Source organism: Prenolepis imparis, unplaced genomic scaffold (assembly GCF_030444845.1).
Source record: "Prenolepis imparis isolate NDT839.2.m4 unplaced genomic scaffold, iyPreImpa1.0 SCAF_11, whole genome shotgun sequence".
NCBI classification, from domain to species: Eukaryota; Metazoa; Arthropoda; class Insecta; order Hymenoptera; family Formicidae; genus Prenolepis; species Prenolepis imparis.
The window spans coordinates 9734706-9759673 of record NW_028141169.1 but is presented as its reverse complement, the minus strand read 5'-3'; the positions used below and the strand labels follow the sequence as shown (position 1 = coordinate 9759673).

The following is a 24968-nucleotide window of genomic DNA, read 5'->3' as shown; positions in this document are numbered from 1 at the left end:
TTTAAATCTTGAATGTAAACGAATGAATATTTTTAGTCTGCTTATATGATTGATAAAAATTTACGGTTATTAATGTCATTAAGATAACATGAACGTTATTAACAAAATTACTTAATCTCATAGCATATCATATAATATTAAGAATATAATATTGTTACATTAATGATAAATATAATGATAAATATAATATTAAATATAATATTAATAATAAATAACTGTACATTTGTATTATATATATGTATATATAATAATGTGTGTATAGTCTAGATATGAATATTTATATAGAATAATTTATCTACAAATATAAAAAAACAAATTGAATGTGATCACGCAAAAGTACATATAATGAGCTTCGTAATTTTTTGGTCTAGATTCATAGATAATTTTCATTCAAAGAAAATATAATATCTTTATGGAATAGGTATATTTAAGAATTTATTCCTAGATCTTTTTTTTCTTTCGTATTCGAGTTTTCGCAGATAAGGTCTTGACCTTTGCCAAGAATGGTGATCGTAAACTTGTCAACCGTTAGGCGTTCATTCTTTTTGGAAAATTACGCGTCGAACATGTACGAGACTAAACGAGACAATCGTCTTTGCAAAACACGATGCATCCGCATCTTTTTTTTTTCGCTTCTCTCGGCCGTCCCCGTCACGGAGGACACCAAAAATATCGCGAAAACACCCGCACACCCGGAGCTCGAACAATGAGAAAGCATGCATTTATATCCTCCGCCTTATTATTATGGCCCGATCGACCGTAGAAGCGTACTCTGAAGGGTAAGCGTGGGCGAGGACCAGCGAAAATGTGCGCGAACGAGAGGGCGCTAAAGTAGTGATGGGATCGATCGAAAGTGAGGTCCAATTTAAATGTCTACGACAGGAACGAGCACATTTTTTAACCGAATAATCGCCGATAAAGAATGCATATTTTTTTTATTTCTCAATTTAAGAAATTTAATTCTGAAGCTATCTTTCGGAGCTAAATTTTCTCGGTGACGAATCCCGACGATCAAGACAATTCGCGACTAACTTGATCCCGTCGCACGGTGCGGCCGAACGTGTCTACGTGCAAATGTCAATGACGTCTAAAAATAGCGGTCGACTCTCGGACTAAGAAACGTCTCCCTCTGGATATACTGGAACGGCTAATGGGCCAAAGATCCTAGAATCTGAGGATATGAAGGACACAAGAATCCGAGGTTACGAATACCTGACCGGAGATTTGGATTGCGAGCGGATTTAGAGGTGACAAAATTAATTTAGACAGTCGAACGGCAAAAAATTAATCTTCTTAATTATTCTATAAAAGTCAAGAGAGATTAGTTTACGTCTATCGTAGAGGTAATGAATTTTTTATTGTCCCTTGAAGACGCATACACGATATTAGCATTACGCATTCCTGCGGTTAACCTTGAAGAATCGTCGTCGGAAATCAATGCGAGTCGTCGTATTGTACGTTTAAACAAACGCGCCACGTAGCCTTGAATCCGTCTTGGTTCTCTGAATTATTGGGGCAACAAATGTCGAACGATCGATTTTAATTGGCGGAATAACACGATAACGCAATCTTGCTTCCACAAGACGGAATCTTGCCGATTTTCTTCATACCATTTAGTTATCGTAATAGTTAGAAACGTTCGAACAACATTGCTCCAAATCACTTTCAAGCTGCAATATAAGACATATATTTAATATATGTGTGCATATATATATGTATATATTAATTAAAATTAATTAAATAATTAAAATTATATATATATATATATATATATATATATATATATTGAAATTCTTAATAAAAATTTTTAACACGCACTTACATATATTCTTTAATATATTCTGTTCTACATAAATCTATTTTACATGAAAAAGTTGGGGGAAAATACATAAAAGAAATATAGAGCAAAGTTAGGTCATTCTGCCGTAAGTCTCATTTATAGTCATACTATTCTACGCGTATAGTTCGTTGATTGAAATGTTAATTTCGTTGTATACTAAAACGTCTGATAAGCTATGAGTATCTACACGTAAACATGTAGCTAAAAGTCAGCGCTTGTTTGCAGAGCAACCTTGATCCCGCTAGCTTTATAGTAGCTTTCTGGAACGAAGTGCTCGCACAATGTATAAAAAATGAAGTTTATTTATTGTCCTTTATGTTAAAGCAATGTATTCACTATGTGACTGATAAAGCCGATGATGTTGATAATGATTATTATTATTAAAAATAGGCTTAACTAAAGAGTCTCTTTCATGGTGATATATCTTTCTAGTTTCGTGACATTTACGCCCGCGTAATACTGTTACCTTGTTTGATAATTTAAATTGTGGAAGATCAGGAACCACCCAGTAATAGCTAGTCATCGACGGAAGTGAAGGGGCCGAGACGCGATGACCCTGAAGAAAATGACGAGTTCCAGAATTTTTGAAATGCTCAATGCTGCTTTAGTTCGTGAAATACTCCAGTGTCTGCTTTCTGTAATAAAATAAAACCAGATTTTTATAATAGATATCTATCTAAAAATGATTTTTTCTGTCAAACAAAATTTCTTCGATGCAAACTGGCACTTTTTTGTAAATGGCTTAAGCGATAAAACGTTTTTTAAAAAATATTTTACATTTTTTTTTGGTTTATGTTTCTTTATCAGACACCGGATATGTTTCAACACAAGATATACTAAATTTTGAAAAAGTGGTCTCGGGGTCATCGTAAACTACGAACTTCATCTTATGCATCGGCATTGTTGTCTCAGCCTATTTGATTCGCAAACGGAACGGCCCCTTTGCCCGGGTTACGTCGCTATAGCTTTTGTGTGTCAAGGATACAAACTTTCAGTGAGAATAATGTCGTCTTGTCTCTTATCGTCCTAAAACGATGAACTTAAATTCGGCCGTCTAACCGAATCGATAAATGTAAATGGTAGAATATTATATGAAACGTAAGTAATCTAAACAGATATATACATTTTTATACGAATTTTTATATTAAACCGCCAGCACATTCCGTAAAATTAAAATCTTCGTTTTGTGAACGGCCAATAAATCATGATTAATATTAGAAAATTTTTTAAATATAAAAACCGCGCGTTTTATAATATTCCAGATTTAATAGTTTTCGATTAATAAACTCCGATTTTTTAATATACTTGTTTGCGTTATAGTGACGCATCAATCATGCAACGTCGCTACAGTTGCGATATGGACAGTTGCAACAAACTTTACAAGGTTTCGGATCCTTGACTTTTCAACCGCAGACATTACTGTCATGTGACTTCAGCATAACCCATTTTTTAGTTGAAACTTGCGTAGAGAAACCTTGTATGTATATAGAAAAGCCTCTCCGTTTGTAAGCTGAAGTAGATCGAATTTAGCATTTTGACGCGTAGTGAGCTAGTCTCAAGTTAGAATCTAATATATACCGCCGTGAAAAGATATAACGCAGTAGAATTTTCTTGCAATAAGTTCTCTATGTGTAGCTGTTTAGCAGTAAGTCTTATTTGCAAGATATGGCATTACTATAGCTAGAGAGAGAAACTCTAAAAATTACGAACGTTTAATCGATGCTATCATAATTCATTCCTCGCATTCATAGCGTTTAAAGTTTTTCCCGTAATTAAAAGTAATGTCGTATTTCGCGAGTAAAAGTTATTGCTAATAGCTACACATAGGAAACTCATTTTTGGAAAAAATGTCTGTCACTTCGTTAAAATAAAAAATAAATTATGATAGCACATCTAAATAATATGTGATATCTAAAATCGACTAGCAGTTCGAGAAATATACAGTTGCGAAATATTTGTCGGAACTTTTTCAGACTGTATTTTGTTTATTCAAAACCCGTAATCAGTTTTTTTTTTGCTGAGTCAATAATGTTTGTGAGTCCGCGTTTTGTTACTCTGTATTACGATGTAACGATTGACTTGCCAGTTTTACGCTGACTATAGCGATGGTATGCGAGCGATTACGCTTCAACAAAGTGATTCTCAATAGTATAATAGTCTTCTACGGTAACACCTATTTGTAGTAAATTGCATTGTGGCGATCCATCGTGCGATGACGCGAGATGGAATCGATAAGTCGGCGCTCGATTTGCATCAACTGACGTCAAGTGACCGCGAATGTACGAGCGAGGTCGTTCGACAAATAACCAACGAGATATCTGACTTGTTAGACTCGATCGCGTCAATGAAAAAGGATTGACGGTCTTTAATTAACGGTACAAGTGACGACAATTAAAACGCAAGTTATTTGACAAAATTTCCTTCTACCTGAATCAAAAATTTTTTTAACTATACATGTTGAATTTTTGTTGAATGCCTCGTAATTTATTATCAGATGCATCGTGCACATGTTGTATGTACATACATTTCTTGTGACACGAGCGTTATGCACGCGCGGCAAAGTTCAACTGATTAAAGCGGCGGACTCTTAAAATTTAGCGCGGAGCATCCAAGGCCTCATCTAAGGTCACATTTATAACGAATGTCCGTGATCGAATGATCGTCAGGCCGGAAATAATTAACGCGCGTTCCTAATAACGCGTGTTTTCGTATCACGCAATGTATGCGTGATGCGTGCGCGGACGGTATATGTCGAAAATAAATTAGGATTAGTTCAACAGTTAGACGTTAACGTAGCAGCGACAAGAACAACATCCTCTTTTCTTACATTTAAGTAGCAGACATCATCATCAGAGCAATTCTTTTTGACACAAGAGTTTTCATTTATCTTCTCTATACTATCTATATAAATATAAATTTTTATTTTTAACTTAGTTTAGTTTAACATTTCCCCTCTTACGTCACGTCGTCTTACATGTTGCCATAATATCATTGACTGCGCAAGCGGCCGATACAAGTTTACAAAACTGATCGCGCCGGATATCTCCATTTCCTCGAGGTCGGTGTTTTCGCGGCGCGATACGAACAGCGTCTCTTTAATTCATCGCGACGAGATTATTCGTTTCCGTCCGGCTGAAAAGAAAAATTGGTATGTCACCTCAGAGTTATCGTCATGGAATGAGTGGTCCAGAGGGTATATACGACGCGTTCGTCTGCGTAGAAGACGAGCGCGGGCGCGGAAGAATAAAAAGGACAGAGGCGATGGAGCGTGCATATATACACACGCGGAATTATGCCGCCGCGTCTCGCGTAACATTATGCAATCTTTCGACAGAGTCGCAGAGAGATGTTATTTCCTCGTACCAAGGTCGAGGGTGCGCATGCTCGTCGGTGTGAGTCTCTTCCCGAGATCGCGAGTATATTCTCGCACTTTTCTTACGTTTCTGTCGAATCAGCTGCTCTCTTTCGACGCGTCAAATTCCAATTTTGCAGACGGCAAAGCTATGCTCGATATATAAGGTTAATATTTATCGTTGCTTTGGAAATATCGGATTAGAGGCTCGATGTATTGAGCAATCCTCTTTAAAGCGCGATCGCGTCCTTCACTTTTCCCTGATGCCACCGTAAATAATTTGTATCTTTATTATCATATCATCGCGAGCCTGTGTGTGTTTGTATCTTTATTATCGCATCATCGATAAAGAATATAAAGTTCCGATAAATATTGTAAATGACTTTGTCGAATTCTCAAAGGACTTCTCGTCCACCGGTTGAAACTGGTGTTTGCCCCACCGGAATTTGTAACTGCTGCCAAGCTGCGCAATATGCAGCGAGCGCAGTATAAGCGATATGCGCGCGCGATTTACGTGAAGGATCAAAGCTCAAAAGATGACAATGTGACACGTGACACAGTTCTGTAGCACGACTGAGCTCGGACTGATCGTCGCAGTTGATGCACGCGATGTGATCTAAACCGGGAATACGTGAGAACCAGTTCAGATCCAGTCTCTCCCCCTCCCCCTCCCCCCTTCCTGCCCTTCTCGCTGCACTTGCACCGGCTGATAGTCGCATCGATCGACCGCCAAGGCCGCGTCTTATTCGGGCAAGGCCAAGGTCGTTGGCTGGCATTGCGAGTCGAGGTGAGATTGCAGTTTCTCGCACCGTCGTTGCGCCAGGATTGCAAAAACTTGCGTTCGATGAACGTTTTATATTATTAAATAAATAAAGGTGAAAATATATATATAAAAAAAAATGAAAGAGAGAAACTTCCGTTAAACGTGAAGTAATTTATTATTTTCTGCTTCGTTCGATGATGAAACATTAATAACATTCTCAGTATGTAGATATCTTTACCAAGTATCAATAATTGATGCCGCATTCTGCATTCATTTTTCCACACAATACGAACAATGAGACTTATATTTAGAATCTTAGCAGTAAATTTATACCATATATATAATATGTTATTCTTAATCGATCATCAACAGCATCTCTTATAATTGTCTCAGAAGCATTGTATTGGAATGTAGCTTATACATTTTACACATTTTTTCTACCGACGCGAACAGTAATCTCTCTAAAAGCACAAGTAATAATCAACGTGACCAAGTGGCGCAATATGCCACATTGACCTCTTCCACTAGGCGTGTCCGAAAGCTGGCCTTGCGATAAGGCGAGTCAAGGTTAAAAGTATGCGTGCCCTATGTTTTATCTCGACCATTTCCGGGTCTATTTTCACTCGAACCTCGGACTTCGCGTTGCTGATAAAAAAAATATTCGGTTTTATATTGAACTGTGAAAAATATGTAAAAAAAATCGCTTCAATATTCTTCTAAAAATATTCTTTCGTCAACGAATGACGACAGATGTATAATAAAAACAAATAATCTAAATACATGTGTGTATTGACGTACATATATGTGTATATGTGTGTTACGTAATATATTTTCCACCTTGTTATATTTTCTGCGTGGTACAACTGAGCTGATATTTTGAATGAGCAGGCGTGATAGAAGAGCTACGTAGAAGCGTTTTCTAAAACATTGTATACGATTTTGTGAGATCTAGAGTTTGGCAATAAGTCAATAATTTATATAGCTTCTAAATTCTAAACTTCGCGTATCAAAATACTTCAGTAGTCTAATTTCTCGTAATTTCTGCTGGCATTTTAATCTCGAGTATAGCCTTCATCACGTGAAAGAAACGTGACGAAATAAAATCGTCACAGTCCCCAAAGTAGCTTTACGGTAATAGGTCTTATACGATTGTTAAATTATACATTTGTTACACATTACACGTAATTGCGTGTACTTAAAATAGTTGAAAGAATGTTATGCGCATAAATCTTGAACAAACTATAACAATAAGTTTGAGATGAGAACTCTTTGAAGTAACCGTGTGATAGTGTGACGATTTTCTAATGATAAAGTTATGCTTAAATATTTTATACCGATTTTATACCGATATTTTATACAAATTTATATCAGAGCCAATATTAATATTTTATTTTATTTATTTTATTTTATTTATTTATTTATTTTATTCAGTCGGCTTAATTAATCTTAAATGGAATGACTCCGTTAATAGATGCTAAGATATCCGAAAAATTCTCAAGGAGATGCGTACTTCGTCGTCCGCTCTTTACACCTTCGTTTAGTATTAAAGAGGGTTAAAGGGTCACCATCATTGTTGTGTTGCCGTATTGCGTGTGACCCTGAAGATCCACGAGACCGCGACGCAGGGTCAAACGACGTGCGCACATACGTCGGTCGCTCTCTCTCTCTCTCTTTTTCTCTCGTATTTAGTCGTGCGACATATAGGTATACATATACCGTCGATTGTAGTAGTGGTGATCGCGCGGAGCGACGTCGATGATGACGTGGGGGGTGGGAGGAGAGGGTCACGACTAGTAGTCGATATATATCTATACGACGACATGTGTCCGCCCCGGCCGCCCGTGACCATGTGGCCTTGTCCTTGTACGACGTCGCATCGAGCACTACGTGCCACCGACACTCGTCGGCTCTGCCGGTGGAACCTTCCTATAACGAGTACGAGAAATGGAGAGGAGAGGAAGGCACGAGAAAAACGCGCACGTGTACACACGAATGTTTTATATGATACGTGTATACGATATGTATATACGATAAAATTACGATGAATCGAGACATCGTACCGAACGAATTTGCAAGTGACTAATGCGAGAAAAACCAATCTTCTTTCGACCTTTTATATTTTTTTTTTTTTTCCAATAAAGATGGGAAAATCCTGTTGATTTCATGCCGGTAAAAATATGCGCATCCCGTATTTCAGGCTTTGAGAAATCGCGCAATCTTTATCATTTGTGAGTTTAATTGGTTTATAGATTTATTTGTAACATCTCACTTTACAGCATCTCGATATTTAATATAAAGTCGGATTTTCCTCGATAAGAGAATTCCAGGATTATATATTGCTAATTATTTTTCACATTTTGTAATACCTTTTTAACACATACATTTTTTTTTATTTACGATCAAATGAGATAAACAGATAATTCTTTTTAATATAGGCGGTTTTCCCCGCGTCATCCTTTTGACGCGTAATTATAAAACTCAATTATACTAGTCGAATAGTCGATATGTATTTTGCTGTTGAATTACATCGATCGCATTGCAAGTTTCTAAACGGATACATCCGAGCAGAAGTCAATTCACCTGATTGCGCTTTACGAGCATGAGGAAGGTTATCTTTGCCGTGTATACATTTTTATCAAGACCGACGATAATACTCTAAGTGACTTAGCGAGATGAGTTCAAGTACAAATTCGAGCGATCTTAACCTTGAGAGGTTGATTAAAGTTCTTGTGATATCGATGGCTCAATATCTCCGAAAATGTCTTGTGGTCCAGCGCGAGAGATAGTTTTTTTCCGTATTATAATATTTTTGAGAGATAGCTTAATTTTTTCAATTTAAATACACTGTATATCCTTAAGTAAATTACTTTTTTACAAGATGCAAATACATTGATTACATCATGTTGTTTTCTAATAGTTTTATAGATTCTATTATAAGAAAAAATTACGAGGAGGAGCATAATAGTTTCTACGACGAATCTGACAAAACTATAATTTTTAATGATGTGATTCTCTTTTTCTATTTCATTGAATAATTAAACAAAATGTCTTTAAATTAAAAAAAAAATTAAAATTGTGAAATATCTGGACAATATGTTATCTTCCGTGCATATATATGCGCGTATATTACGAGAAATAAAGTTTCGAAATTCACAAAGTATAATGAGAATGAGACAAGAAAACATGCAGCGGAAGACCGATACGAGTTCTTAAATAAACTTTGTATAGTGCTTATGTAATGTTGTTTGCGACGAAACTTGCCAAACAAGAGTTGCAATAATAATAATAAAATCAAATTTTTCATTTTCAATTGCTCCACTTTTGACGTCACTTTTCGATTTTTATCTTCTGCTCTCTTGCTATTTTATTTTTCGAATCTCTCGAAGAACTTATTGCACATTCAAAATGAATTCATTTCTTCTGTTCTGATTCATTTTATTGAAATTGCTGCTATCTCGCGTAATTCAAAACTCATTCTCTCGGGACCATCAAATATCATTTAATTTTTCTCGGTGCGTAATATAACGAATCGCGTATAGATATTATGTCAGCATTATGTATAGATAGAAGCCAGGGCTGATGTTCGATCTTTTCAACCAGAAATCACGTCGAAGGTCGAATGGTCGTCGAATACCGACGTACGCTTTAAAACAGTCCAACGCCTTCGGTCTTCGTCCTTGCGACAGTTTTAGTTTTCGAGGAGTTTCGACTCACTGTTGCGAGGGAGGCGCGGTTACGTGTTATGACTAGTTTACACAGAGTGTAAAGTTACTCGCTGCAAACTAGTGTTGTGTATGTGTAAGCGCACACTCGCTTAAAATTAGAGACATCAAGTAGGAAGAGCAAATTGGGGGGCAAGCTCGGCAGTGAGATGACCCAATAGAAACCGCTGCTATTTTAGGGTATACTTGCCTTTCGCGACATTGGACCGGTAATTTAAGTCTGCCATACGTAATTACGTTTTATATAAAATTATTAATTTTCTTTTCAATATTTGACCAAATTATATCAAGTATATATATATCGTTCCCGCTTTTTCGGAAACCTCCCCTCTTCCTTGTAATCGACCTTCTCGATCGTAGTCTAAGAGACGTCATAGAATTTGGCATATCTTAAAGACCGCGAGCGTCGAACGCGTACTTCGGAATTCTGGTTGACAGTTTGTTCTTGTTGACAACTTGGTGACGGCGGCGGCGGCGGCGGCGGCGGTGGCGGTGGCAGCGGCGGCGGCATCACAAGGACGATCGCGCACACATCAATGTCGTATCGTCACGCATATGCGCAGCATGTTGCTACGTGCACGCGTATATATCTCCGCGTCGCGGATTTGTCGCAATGTCTCGTGTCGTTTGGAGGCAGAGTCGAGCGAACGCGCCCGAGACGAGGCGAGACGCGGAGCGACGCGGCACGGCCTTGTCCTTGAACATAATCTTTCCTCGTTATCGGACGGCGCGGCGTCGAGGCTGCGGTCGCATCGGACCGACTGCGAACGATTAGTGCAGCTCCCGCGACCGTGCGTCAGCCTTCCTTTTATATTTATGAATAATAATGCGCTCGGAAGATAAATACATATATATACCTATATATTATATCGCGACAATGCATCGGGAATTCGAGCTGTCGCACCGGTGATGTAAATAAATGGCGCGTTTTTGGCTAATATATTTGGAGAACGCGGTTTTTTTTTTTTTTTTTTTTTTTTTTTTACGATACATAGTTTAAAATCTTCACTCTGGAATGAAATAAAATTTGAATGAAAATGTTAGTAATCCGTCTAGTATTTTCATTATAAATATTATCGGTCTCACACATGCGTAGATTGTTCTTTGGTCCAGATCTGTTTTCCGCGAAGAAAGATAATCTGAGTATCTCGAGTCACGAGTCGTCATCTCGAACGAGCACTGCTGGTTATCAGCGATACCCCCCTGGTTCTAGGAAGCGAACTTGCTATCTCTGACCTTGGTTAGCGAAATACTTAACGCAGCGACACGTGTGTGGCGACGTAGAAGCTGACGAAGTAGAAGGAATCGCGGATAACGAGCGAGAAAAGAAAGATAGAAAAGGAGCTTATAGTCGTGGCGCGACATAGATTAATTAAGACGCTGCAATCTATTTTGTTGTATTACGATAAAGATATTATAGAGAGAGAGAGAGCGAGATTGTTAGCTGTCAGAATCGCACACAGAGTGCCATTGATCAGATCGAGAGAGTGTAGCAATGGAATAAATATATACTCTTGTCTCATTTTTTTATCTTATCATATACGTTGATGTCGTCATTCGTTATTTCGACATAAAATTTCGAATACTCGAAGAAGAGGAAATAGAGTAAACGTACGAAGTCCAAGGTGAGAAGAGAATAGGAGGAGGAAGAATAAAGAGGGACACGGGGGATTCCGACACGCGCAACCTAGCGTTTCCGAACTTGAATAACGTCCGCTATATTATTATTAGCCGGATCGTTGAAAACGCGCAAGGTCAGCTTTCGCGTTCTCTCCGCTTTCCTCTCTATGTGAGAGACCGCTATTTCATCCACCCTCTAATCATCGTCGAACTCATAAAGATGAGTCGATCGCAAGTATGTTTTTTTATAGCTGTTAAACGCCGGTGACAAACTACGTTCGTATTTTTTTTCTCTCAAACACGTGTTCCGTCCACGTGTCTGTCGTTAAAAGTGATTATTCATTGTTTCCGAATATTACTGTAATAAAAATCGCGCGATTCACTTGATTATTTTATTCATTGAATTTCAAAACGGAATAATACTACATTGTTTCCTTATTATTAAAATCGTCAATAATTTTTCTAAAAATATAAGTTTTATATTTTTTCTATATCGTGCTATATTTGCAACAGAGAAACAGAATTATTGTGGCTCGTATTCGTGTACACGTACTCGTTTACCCCGTCTGGATGATAATTAGAGCTATTTAAGGTGAATATTTTAGACCTTGACGCGCCCAACTGGGTTACGTGGCGTGACTTCCGGCGCTTTCACACCGGATGACTCGCCCCTCGAAGGGCTTTTCGACAGCTCACCTCGACGCGCTTGACCAACGTGTTCAACATAATGACCCACTTGTATCGCGGGTTTATTTGCGGGTATGGTGATGTAGGTTTTTTTACAATATACACAATAACGCTGATCGATTTAATTACATTAACAAGAGATTTAAAAACTTGATAGGACTCTTTAAAAAATGTTGAATTAAAATATCTTTTCAAAAAGAGAAAAAAGCTAATTATTAATTATATAATAATATAATATATAAATAATATTTTTTGATTCTGTTTGATATGATAATTATCAGTGAAATAATTAATATTGCGATAATTACAAAGCAATTAGGTACTTTCACACACGCTAATTCTCTTTATGTAACACATGACATTACATATTATGCAAATTTTTATCTTTATCGCTCGTCTAAGGCCTTGACAAGTTAACGCCTGACAACGAGCATGTGAAAGATAAAGGTTTCTTCCCTTTTTGCAAAGCGACGCTTCTTCGCAACCGTAGTAATTGCGCAATTACGTAATTACTACGATCGGATACTGATCTTTTGCGGAAGAACTGGAGTTCCGTTACGATGCAACGAACTGCAGCCACGACGAATAACTGTAAAGGACTCCATCGCGTGTTAACCTGTTGCAACAGTCGCACCAAGGACGCAAGAAATATATATACATATATGTATATATTTAATTATACGCGAAATATTTAATCTCCTTTTTTATTCCGAGCATCTTTTTTTATAAATCAAATTTATCATGCTTTCAATTAGAGTTCGCTTTCAGTCTGTGACATTTTAAATTAATTCTTAGGGACTTTCTCCTTCGGAAGAATTTCAATTGATCGATCGATCGTCATAAATTTTCCTAGCGTAGATAAGTCGATCGATAAGGCTAAAAATATCAAACGATAGCGCATGTACGTGCGAATATACAATCGGATGATATCGGGATCGTCAGTGTCACGTGGTGTCAGGGGGATTCTTCGTCATATGGAATAACAGGAAATCGGATACCGGACGGCTGAGAGCTGGTATCGTTGTATAGCTAAGACTTTAGTTTGGTAATTACGACACCCTCGCCGCGATAGTGCCGACGACAGGTGATCGCGCGTATCGTGTGTCTTTATACATCCGTTATACGCGGCATAACACTCTTCCCTCCATTCGCGATAAAGCATCGGTCGTTTGTACGCTGAAACACATTCGCGATAAACACGCAGCGGTCGATATCGACCCGCGATTACGGCGTCCTTGACAGCATAGGAAACGATTCAACGGCGCAATCCGTGCAGACAAAAAAAAACGATTTAAAAAATTATGCATCGTTATCATCGATCGATCGCGATTTAATCAGCTTTCGGGGATGAATTTCAATCCTCGTTTATTCTGCTGGTCAAGATAATCTCGTTGCGCGACAGTACAATACTCCTGTGTTGATCGCGTATTAATCGTTCGCGAGTTTCATCCAAGGACGATGCTCTGTCGTAAAAAAACGAAAAGCGACGTTACGCAACTAACGTCGCATTTAGAGGCGTTTATTGCTTCGAAAAGACCGCGATACAGTTTCATCATTCTCTTCGCGAAAAGCTCGTGATTGCAAATCCGACTCCACGTGACAAGGAGATTACGTTCGGAAAATCGCGTTTCTCTTTTACATATAATAAGAAAATATATTTCTAAATTATATTATAAAGTGGAAAAGAATTTAAGATGAATATCTTCGAATAAATAAGGCCACTATTCCATCGGACACTGTTGAGTGCATCGGAGCGCCGACGCTATTTCTGCACTCGCGTGTACGTGCAAGTGTCAATGGCCTCGTCACTATTCAGCGCAAGTGCGCTTCGCTAGTCAGGCATTGGCGCGGGCGTCGAGTCGAAGCGAGAGAGTGCCAGAGGTCGATACCACGACACCCAATTTCCTTCTCGTTCACGTGCACGAGAGACCAAGCTTGAGGCACCGCGTGAAATAAAAAACGATCGACAAATGTAACCCATTTGGGGGAGGGAGGGAATTTTATTCTTATTCAATTAAACGACTTCTCTCTTTTCTCTTCCGGGCTGTTCCAACTTGTCACGTCGACGAATTTTTGTTTGTTTGTTTTGCGATGCGTATATTATTATAAGAAACGCATAGAAGAGAGATGCGCAGAATACAGACTGGAATATCGACGGCGGTGAACGAACTGCCAACTCGTTTTCGAACGGCAGACCGTGTAATTATGTGTGTTGGTCGCGGTTCAACCAACAAATGGGTCCCGCCAGTATCACGTGACGTTTCGAAATTATGTCACAGTCAATTTCCATGCTCCCGCGTTACTGAACCATATAATATATTCGAGTACAACGAGAAACGAACGTACGCGCGCCCGAGATTATTAGAATAAAAGTGGAGCAGCCATGTGCACGCATGTGTGTAATGAAACAACACATCTGCTTTTACACTACCATTTGTGTTACTTTGAATATCTTATCTTAATTTTCATCTTGCAAGCTAATATAAATAAGAATAAAGTTTGAAAGCGCTACTAGTAAATACTAAAATTTTATTTTTCTATGAAATTATAATTATGATATTGTCGCTCATCACACATTTTTGATAAGTGAGAAAGAAAGTTTCAAAAACGACACATCGATATGAATTTATATTGATTTGATTAATCACTGCAGATATCTTGACGTTTCGCTGATATCAGCGTCAATCTATAGTGATATTTCGGATAGAAATATCACAGCTATCGTTATATACTCATCACGTCAATGCTTGATCGATTTTACGAAATCTACTGGGAAATGCTAAGAGAAACTGATAGCATCCTACAGCGATGCTTCTTTCGACACGACGATAGAATCTATGAAAAGTAAATGTGAAAGGAAAAAAAAAGAAAGCAGAGAGATGTAGTAACGAGTGAGGAAGTGAAAGCATGTGCGAGCATTTTGTTAAGGAAATTATTAACTAATTTTTTTTATCGGACTGATTGTGAGTTTATTGAAAGTTATAAATTCGCTAATATTTTTATTTTGCGAACACTGATAACGTGAAAAATATTCAATTGATAAATATTTATATGAATGCTTTATAATATAATATATTTGTCAGTTTATAGCTCCTTTTTGGGGCACATATATTTTTATTTGGTGCTTTATTTCGAGGATTTGTTATAACAAGAGGTCAATAGTTCCGCGGTCCTGCAAAAGCGACGTAATCGTCGAGCAAGTCAGTGCCAGTTGAAACGGGCGCAAATGTGACCTAATACGCGCGGGGGCAGTAACCTCTACCCGTTACTATACCGCTGCAATCGCGAGGGGTTCTATTTGTATCTCGTTACTTCCGAGCGCTTGTTCCTGGCGGCAGCAAACTCGTCCCATCGCAGTGTTCCTTCTTGGAGTTCGAACAAAGGATAGCACAATTCAGTACATGCGAATTTCAATAGGAGTAATGCGTATAATATTACTATCTCGAAACGAGCTGTTTCCATATTCGCAATACAATTAGGTTGCACACCTAGGAAATCTTTAATAAATTGTATATAATTCTATATACACATATAAAAGAGTTTAATTATACAATTTACATATGATATATATATATATATATATATATATATATATATATTATATAAAATGCGCTATGGGGAATTTATAAAAGAATTTGCGTCGCTTTTCCTTGACTTTACAATTTAGAATCGTTGCATTTCACAATCAGAGAAGTTTAAAGAGAAACTAATAAGATCTAGCAATTACTTTTATTATTTTCCTAAAATGAAAGAGATAAATATATAAATTAATAATGAGAAATATAAAGAGAGAGAGTATATATACATGTATCTGTAACAAGAGACAAAATATATAAAAAATTTATTCTAAATATTTTTTCTTAATGTATATATTCTAATAAATATCACGATGTTGCAATGATTATATAATTTCTAGAGCTTTATAATGATTATTTTATTAATTATTATCTTTCTTTTCTCTAGTTTTAATTTATATTCCTATCATTCAACGTCTACAAACTTTAACCGAATGAGTATGTATGATTTCTTGGGCCAACGACCTACTGTTGTGAATTCCAGGCAAGGAACTCTATGTTTCATACTTCTGCCAAGTTACTGTGATGCTTCGCGTTATATTTCACGTGCTTAGATGCGTGTGCAGGGAAGAATGTATTCTTTTTACGACGCGAAATGCAGTGATTAATTTTTTTAATCGTTCTAATTCTACGTTAATTATTGCACATTAAATCAGAATGAAAACATAATGTAAAGTAGCTTCAGTAAGATGATATATTTACAGAAGAAACATTCTAGAGCATTACGTGACAAATTAGCGTATGTGGACCATTTTTCGCAGAAATAATTGAAGAATAGATATCAGTATTTAAAAAATCAAATACATTCTGAGAGAGAAAATAATTGATAGGTGTAACATCAGTCCGAATATTTAATATATCATAGATATATAGTATAGTTAAAAAATATGTATATATAAACAAACTTTATTAAAGATTCTCTATGTAACTGTGTAACCTGATTGTATCGCGTGTGTATAGAAACGAGCTCGTTTCGAGATCGATATCACGCGCAACGAAACTGATGATCACCTCCCACCAGATAAACTCTCTCCGTGCAACGTTCCCGAGGATGAGACGTGGTTTACGTGTAGCAGTCGTCGGGTTCAATGACCGACACGGTTTCGCTCGCGTTCGCGCGCCGCGTCGTACGAACGTACGCATACGTAGCTTTACTCGACCGGCGAAACGTAAAGCGTAAAGACCCCGGGACTGGCGAGCGTTTCGGGAAGATGACGAAAATATAGCAGTTAAGGAGCACGGTCAATGACCGGCTCGGTTCTTTCCGCCGCCTCGCGGGTGCGACGTAATCCGATGACGAGTTTCCGGACATTGAAAGCCGTCGATTAAATGAGGCGACGCGCGAACTCGCTCTCCTTCTCATCGAATGGTTAACACAAGTTTTACCTTATTGATTAACGTTATCTCGACGTGACATCATAAGACATTCTTTAGAGAAATTAACATTAAAAAGTTTATGTTTTATAATCTCGATAAAATTTTGTTTTCCTTCGCCTTTCTTATACAGTTTACACGGAGAAAATATTATAAAAATTATAATATAATTTTTGCCCAAAGTAGAATCAAAACGTTTAATTTTAATCAATAAATAGTGCCTAATAATTATTAGGGAGTTAATTTTTTTTAATTATTTCGCGCTTGACTTTTATTAGCTTCTTTTTTATTGTTATTTATATTAAATATAATTTTTGTAATCGTTGTACAAACATGTTAGAGAAATAACGATATTTTTATTCAATAATATTATATACATATTATATTTCACAAAGGCGAATTGTAATTATTCACATATTTTGATGCACAAACAAATGCATAATTTATTATTTTTCTTGTAATAAATATCTTAATGTCGTTATATTCCAACTTTACAATAAATATTGTAAAAGGGAATGTATTTTATATAATTTGTACTGTACAATTTTCTCCGTGTTACGTTGTAGAAAAATACAAAAATGAGATAGACGTAGCAATTTTATAGAATATTATAACATCATGATAAAGATGTCGGATATAAATTCGGATTCAAAAGCAAGAACGAATATTTTAAAGTTTCAATTTACATGTATGATGCGTATAATTTTTTTATTTTGCACGATATATTTGATTGTCCCTTATCTTCCTGTACATCCGTCGAAGTTTATATCTTCTCTAAATTTTTTTTTATACGTTTGGCCTCGAAGGGAATAGCAGCGGAGCGTAGATGGCAAAATCACTTAAGAAAGCGGCCATTCACCCCGACGTTCTTGAACTTTCAGGGTCGCTTAACGCGAAGCGCTCGACATGAGCCTTATCGTTTCAGCAAAAGGTCGGCTCGAATTACTGCTAGCTCTTTATCGCATCGCCACGACTATTTCTATCAAGGACTGTGCTTACGTCGAACATTGACCGATACTTTGATGTGTGGCCGAGCAACCTAAATAAACAAGATTTAGGATCGTGTCTATTAACGTTGATTAGCGTTGACCGTAATTAACTAAATTTTCTTCTCTCGTACATGTTCCACAACAGTCGAAGCTAATATAAAAAATATACAGAATCGCTAATTAGGGTTAATAATAGGGGCCATTGGTGTAATTGACTTTTAGTCTCGTATGAATTGATATTTATCCCTTGCATAGTTCGAACGAAATACATTTTCTCTCGTTATACATTTTCAGTGGCTCTTTGCTGCGATAAAATCAAATTTATGTAATGTTGACGTACGCGTTTATGAAAAAAAAGAAAATTTTATATTTTTGCATATAAATTTTTTAATTAAGAAAATATATATTATATACGTATGAAATCAAAATTTACATTTTAATCGACAAATTGGGAAGTAATCGGCCATTTCGATTTCGCAAAGGGCGTCGCGGGGATTCCTCGTGGAAACTGGAATTGGAGCAATGACCTTCGAATTCGGTCCGGTCGACAAGGTTCGTGAACCCTGAAAGGAGTTGGCAGGCCTCGGAAAGATGGTACAGTTATACCTTCCTCCTCCATCTGCTCTTTCCTCTTCCTTCTCCTCCATCTCTCCCTTCCTCCTTCTCTCCAACTACTTCTTCCTCCTCTCTAACAATAAACGCGCGCTCGCGTTCACTCCCGCGCTCTTGCCCGACCGAAAGGAAATACCGTATGGTCACCTCGGCCTCGTCACCGCGGTGAAGACAAGAGGAAATCCCGCGGCGTTCGTCGACCCTGAAGTCAGATATGACTCGAATCAAAAGAATGGCTTCGGCTAACAGTAACGAAGCCTTATCGATGCTTCCCTAGTTAAAGTTTGCTCGTTATCACTTTTCGCGAATGGCACAAGCCATCACGAATATGTGAAAATTCACAAAAATTTATAGCATTAAGTAATTGACTATTAAGCGTCAAATAAAATTAAAATTATTTTATTTATTTGCTTAACTGAAAAACAGCCGAAGCAGTGTTTTTATTTCATATATTGTTTATTATTGTATCTTTTTTTTTTTATTTGATGAGATAAATCATAGAGAAAAACATTATGATGCTTTTTAGAATTTTGATTAAACAAATGAATGAAAACATTACTTACGCGTTTAGGACGCAATGTTGCGCAGCGGAATGTTGCAAATATATCAGACGACATTTCACGTGACAACATGCAAAATTCTACTACGGTAGACTACTACGAAACATGAGACTTACGCAAAAGATACGCGTGGTTCTCGAGGTAAGTGGGTCGTTGATTCAGACTAGTCAGGGCCTCTCTGGAGTCGATATCAACGGGTTTTAACGGGACTGTGAGTAATCGTGCCGCGGAGATGCAGTACCGAAATGAATTTCGGGACGGAAGGAACGAGGAAGTAGGTTTAAAGAAAGGTACCATTTGAAACGAAGTTAGATTCCGAGCCTAACAAGATTCTGATATGATGATATATCCTGAAAAATAAAAATATTGATTATTTCGCATCATTAATATTAATTATTTTAATTGATAATTGAAATAGTTATGCTTGGTTCCATCATATCTAATAACGTTAAAATATATACGTAAACATTTACAAAGGTTAATGGCCTAACCGTTGCAAAAGGAAAAGGAGAGTCATTGAGATGAAATCACTCTATGGTTAATTACGCTTTATCAGTGTTGTTTTTACGCTTGATTGCAATTCCACTCGACCGTCACGCAAAACAATTAACATAGATAGCGAATATATTTCTCTCTTACCAGGAAAAAAATAATTAATATAACACAACACTGTATATTATTTATTAATTCCAGCTTCAGCGACTTTTCGGACCAACATTTTTCTCGCCTATTTTTCGGTTGTAAGTTCGAGGTTAATTAATCAATGGAACTCAGTAATCTCAAACCAAGAGATACTGTTCCGAAAAATTAAAATTAATTTTCGCGCTTGGCTCTATTGGCCGACTTTAAAAAACATCATATTTATTTATTATTTATTAAGTTTGAAGAAAAAAATTAAATGAAACGTTCATCTGGAAATATTGCCAATTTGTTTCACATTTACAAGATCATGCAAAATTTTAGCGATGTAAGTTATACGATATCCCGGGGTGAGTGCATTCGATATCGGAAAAAGTGGCTCACTCGCGAGAGTGAAAGCAGTGGAAAAGTGAAAACGCATTCGTTGCATTCATTAAATGCGCGCCTGCACAGAATATTGCAATTAAATCGGCAATGTCGTTTCAAGAACTCATCGTTCGAAAGTCTAACTGAGAGACTCACGCACGCGAATATCGCAATATTAAATGCCATACATAATAGTTTATGCTCACTTGATATTTACTAGCATATTTGTAATTTCAACTTTTTTCATTACATTTTTCTGTTACTAGAACAACACAAGCGTGCGCCATTCTGCGGTTTTTTATTGAAAAAAACGATATTTAAAAAAAATAATATAAAGTTTATTTAAATTCGATTAATATTTTTTGACAGAAATCAGCTGATTAAAGCGTTAATTTACTAATTAAATTTTAAAATAAAAATGTTATAGAAATTAAAATAATAATGTTTTAAAACATTATTATTTAAATTTTTTAAACATTATTTAAAATTTTAATTAGCAAATTAACGCTTTAATCAGCTGATTTCTGTCAAAAATTATTAATAAATATATATATGTATAATATTTTAGATAAAATTATAATACTTTAAATTCGATTAATATTTTTAACAGTTATTAGCTGATTTCTGTCAAAAATATTAGTCGAGTTTAAAAAATTACAATATATTATTTAAAACATTATTACTTTAATTTTTATACCAAATTATTATTTTAAAAAATAATTAGCAAATTGACGCTTTAATCAGTTAATATCTGTCAAAAATATTAATAAAGTAAAAATTTGCTAAATAAATTTTAAAATAACATATAAAAATTAAAATAGAAATATGTTGTAAATAAATCACGTAAATTCGCGCGATAGAAACGTAAGAAAGCATTTTAATATATAATATTTTCATATGACATTGCAGAATTATATGAAGTAATGAATTATTTATTTAATATTTGCATTTGTACTTTGTTTCAGAAAATCCTAGGAGAAACATCCCGCCCTGACGATTTCGCCGATTGGACACTGGACACCCGCAATCTCTTTTCGCAGCACGAAGTAGGTAAGTGAGAATATGTATCAGATACGTATTTTTCAATTTAGTGACCAACGATAATTCGGTATAACTGTTAAACATTAATAAGCATCATACATGCGCGACAAAATCAGGCAATATTTACACGAACGAAGCATATCAGTGCGCAAGATGTTAATTATTGCTAGAGTAAATGCCTCATTTGTCTTGTGTTTAATTTCGCGCTTTTACCATGGCATCAGAAAAATTCGTAAGATTGAAAAAAGTTTTAGTATACAAAAATTATTAATCTGTTTCAAAAATATTAATAACAAATAATTATTGCAAAATTATCAATATGTATACATGCAAAACACGTGTTGTATATTTCGCATAGTCTGATGTCTCGAATATTTTTTAACATTGCAGATGTCGAGTGGCGAGTGCATCTGCCAATGAGATAAGTATCGCAGATACCTGCCGCGTATGACGAGTCGCGAGTGTCGAATCTAGCGACGAACGAACGTCTCGATCTACCCATTGGATTTCGCGGTCGGGCATCCGCGATTATTTAAAATCGACGTTCGTCGCTTCGCGAGTTCGAGTGTTTGTCGCGAGACGTTTCTCCAAACACGTATTTCGCGCAATTTATAATAAATGTCGCGGGTACCTGCCGCGTATGACGAATCGCGAGTGTCGAATCTAGCGACGAACGAACGTCTCGATCTACCCATTGGATTTCGCGGTCGGGCATCCGCGATTATTTAAAATTGACGTTCGTCGCTTCGCGAGTTCGAGTGTTTGTCGGGAGACGTTTCTCCAAACACGTATTTCGCGCAATTTATAATAAATGTCGCGGGTACCTGCCGCGTATGACGAGTCGCGAGTGTCGAATCTAGCGACGAACGAACGTCTCGATCTACCCATTGGATTTCGCGGTCGGGCATCCGCGATTATTTAAAATCGACGTTCGTCGCTTCGCGAGTTCGAGTGTTTGTCGCGAGACGTTTCTCCAAACACGTATTTCGCGCAATTTATAATAAATGTCGCGGGTACCTGCCGCGTATGACGAGTCGCGAGTGTCGAATCTAGCGACGAACGAACGTCTCGATCTACCCATTGGATTTCGCGGTCGGGCATCCGCGATTATTTAAAATCGACGTTCGTCGCTTCGCGAGTTCGAGTGTTTGTCGCGAGACGTTTCTCCAAACATGTATTTCGCGCAATTTATAATAAATGTCGCGGGTACCTGCCGCGTATGACGAGTCGCGAGTGTCGAATCTAGCGACGAACGAACGTCTCGATCTACCCATTGGATTTCGCGGTCGGGCATCCGCGATTATTTAAAATCGACGTTCGTCGCTTCGCGAGTTCGAGTGTTTGTCGCGAGACGTTTCTCCAAACACGTATTTCGCGCAATTTATAATAAATGTCGCGGGTACCTGCCGCGTATGACGAGTCGCGAGTGTCGAATCTAGCGACGAACGAACGTCTCGATCTACCCATTGGATTTCGCGGTCGGGCATCCGCGATTATTTAAAATCGACGTTCGTCGCTTCGCGAGTTCGAGTGTTTGTCGCGAGACGTTTCTCCAAACACGTTTTTCGCGCAATTTATCTTCCATACATCTTCCAACATCGCGGGATGGATGGCGAGATGGCGATGCATCGACCGGTGAGTCTATTATTTATTTTATTCATTTAATATTTATATATCTAAATATTGCGAGAAATTAAATAGCAATCGTGAATAATAAATTGCGAGGGTTCATGGATAACCTGAATCGTCTATCATCGTTGAACCTGTAGGATCATGTAAGCGAGCAAGATAAATTTCTTGCAAACGTGTTCCCCAACTTTACGAATTGTTTTGGTCATTTTTATCTCGGGGCGAAGATTGCCGGGAAAATGAATCTTTTAGTAAATGGTGTTTACGTGCTTATAAGAAATAGCGGAATTTTTTAAAATCAATATTTCGACGTTAAATAAATGATTCTTTCCCCTACTTATAATTTAATCTCTATTGCTCGACATACCTGTCATATTTTTCTATAACCCTGATTTCAATATCTCGTTCCCGCTAACCTCAACATTCTATCTGATCGGTCTAGATATTGCACGGGTTGATATCAATCACGCATATTTTTTCTACTATCCTTGTACATAGTTATCGCAAAGTCAAACTACAACTTTCTGTTTTAAGCGCATTATTGCAATTTTTATTACGCTTAACAAATTTGTATTAATATATCAATTTTAAGATTTTTATTTATTTTTTTATTTTTTTATTAAATATTTTTTACATGACGTGTCAGTTGAGACAAAAATTTTTTGCACATCTTTTAATACAAAATAAATATCTATATCAATAATAAAATTAAATAATATCTTAATGATAAGACTTTATAATATATATTTTATGGCATGTTAGATGTAATAAATAAATAATCAAATGGTAAAGAGATATACATTTCTGTGTCACAAGTTGCAGTAATAATGCTAATTTTACTAATCTTTATAATCTTACTAATCGTACATCATATTAATATTATTTATTACAAAGAATTGTTCGTTACATTGCAAAGACTTGACAGATATTGCAATCCACCCGATAGAGAGAGCGAAAAGTGAGAGGAGAGAAACTTGCTTGTCGCTTGACATTGCTCACGGCTGATAATGAGTGTTTGCTCTTTGTTGGCTCAAGGTCTTAGCTTCCCCTCGAACTGGTCAACTCTTTACGCGCACAGGCGGGCACAAATATTAATCCATATCTTGTATGACGACCAAGGATGGTAGGTCAAGGTACCTACTCGTTCTTCGTTGTTTTCTATGTGAAATTCAAACTTTCTCTTTCATATATCATATTTTTTAAGAATATAATATGTAACAAGAGAGATTATTTATGTCAAAATCCGCAGTTAAGACTTGCAAATTTTAGGAGATTATAACTGATGCTGTACACCAGCATTAATTAGAACTCATAGAAATATTTTGCAGATAAAAGTAAAACATACATTCTATGTAAGTTTCTTTGACTTTTCAAGAAATAATCGCAATATATATAACAATATAAGAATCCTAGAAAATATTACAGAAAAATATAAACTAATAATTGTATGAGAAATTGAATTAAGTTAATCAAAATTATTATTATTTCAACGAATCATAATTATCTAATTTTCTTTAAAAAAAAAAAAATCTTTTTATTCGCAATCCAAGTTATTTTCAGTATTTAAATGAGCGAAATTTTAAAATGCATCTTATACGTAAAAAGATGTTCTATATAAGTTATATATCGTGAATTTAATTAAGATGACTATTGCGTCTGAAATCTATCGCGATGAAAGCTATGATACATGAATTTGTTCTTAAGGGAGATACACTGAAAGATCCCTTGAGAATCAACAGGGAAAAATCGCGAAGAGGTTTCTATATAACAACGCATATGCCTCTTAAAGAGGCTCGAAGGCCGTTCCGCTCGTAAATTTTCGGATTGGGTGAGGGATGAAAAAAACTTGGGCCTGGGCGAGCTTATTTCGTGCGTAAGGATGGTTTTTCGCGCGGGGGTCGCGACCTTGCCACGTGGAAAACTAGAACGTAGAAGGAGTGGTGAGAGCTGTCGAAGGGCGGAGGTCGATAGGATAGGTCATCGAAGGACGAAAGTGCGTTAACCCGGAAGAAAGAGAGAGATTCGAGAATAATAAAGGGGAGCATTCATATTATACCATCCTACACACACAACAATATAAGAGGATTGTGCTATAATCTGAACGTGAATTGTTTTGGAAGAGATTATGTTGCTTAGAAGCTCACATTTTGCTGTTTAAATAAATAGAATAATTTTATTCGGATAACCTCCTTAACACGA

At 36.7% G+C, this 24968-nt stretch overlaps 1 protein-coding gene, 1 long non-coding RNA gene and 1 pseudogene across 1 annotated transcript; 2 read left to right on the top strand and 1 right to left on the bottom strand.

Annotated features, from left to right (window-relative positions):
• Positions 1-24968, top strand: part of LOC145943035 (uncharacterized) — a 176885-nt gene that overhangs the window by 38525 nt on the left and 113392 nt on the right.
• Positions 691-6634, bottom strand: LOC145943036 (uncharacterized). Its single transcript, XR_014426460.1, has 3 exons — positions 2722-6634; positions 2307-2475; positions 691-1670 (listed from the first exon to the last, which is right to left on the bottom strand). It is a non-coding gene; the product is annotated as an uncharacterized LOC145943036 (long non-coding RNA).
• On the top strand, positions 10102-10968 carry LOC145942946 (uncharacterized; annotated as a pseudogene).